The sequence below is a fragment of the Lupinus angustifolius genome, chromosome LG20 (genome assembly GCF_001865875.1).
Source record: "Lupinus angustifolius cultivar Tanjil chromosome LG20, LupAngTanjil_v1.0, whole genome shotgun sequence".
NCBI classification, from domain to species: domain Eukaryota; kingdom Viridiplantae; phylum Streptophyta; class Magnoliopsida; order Fabales; family Fabaceae; genus Lupinus; species Lupinus angustifolius.
Genome location: NC_032028.1, coordinates 11,323,303 through 11,323,840, shown reverse-complemented (window position 1 = coordinate 11,323,840; position 538 = coordinate 11,323,303). Strand labels below are relative to the sequence as shown.

At 42.4% G+C, this 538-nt stretch overlaps 1 protein-coding gene across 2 annotated transcripts in view; it reads right to left on the bottom strand.

Moving 5' to 3' along the window:
- Nucleotides 1-538, bottom strand: part of LOC109336431 (thylakoid membrane protein TERC, chloroplastic-like) — a 27,694-nt gene that overhangs the window by 26,547 nt on the left and 609 nt on the right. The window lies entirely within an intron of this gene.

Here is a 538-nt window from a genome sequence, read left to right as displayed (position 1 = left end):
AGTTTGTGGCATTTGCACCGCAACTGACCATTATGTTGATGTTTATCCTTATCCCTTGGAGCCCAAAACTGGTGACCATCCTGAGGCCTATGCTGCAAATATTTACAACAACATACCTCAACAACAACAGCAGAATTATGATCCTTCATCAAGCAGATACAACCCTGGTTGGAGGAATCATCCGAATCTTGGATGGTCTGATCCTTCATAGCCTCATCAAGGGCCACCATTTCAGAATAATAATGCTGCACAAAATAGGCCATATGTTCCTCCCCCAATCCAACAGTAGATGAAACAACAAGTGAATAGCAATCCTACTCCTGCATCTAGTGAACCTTCATTAGAAGAATTGGTGAGGTTAATGACATTGTAGAATATGCAATTCCAGCAAGAGACCGAAGCTTCCATTCAGAGATAAGAGTCCTCCAATCAGAATTTGACCACCTAGATAGGGCAGCTGGCTACTTCATTAAACACATTGCATTCTCAGAATTCTGATAAGTTGCCTTCCCAAACTGTGGTCAACCCGAAGAATGTG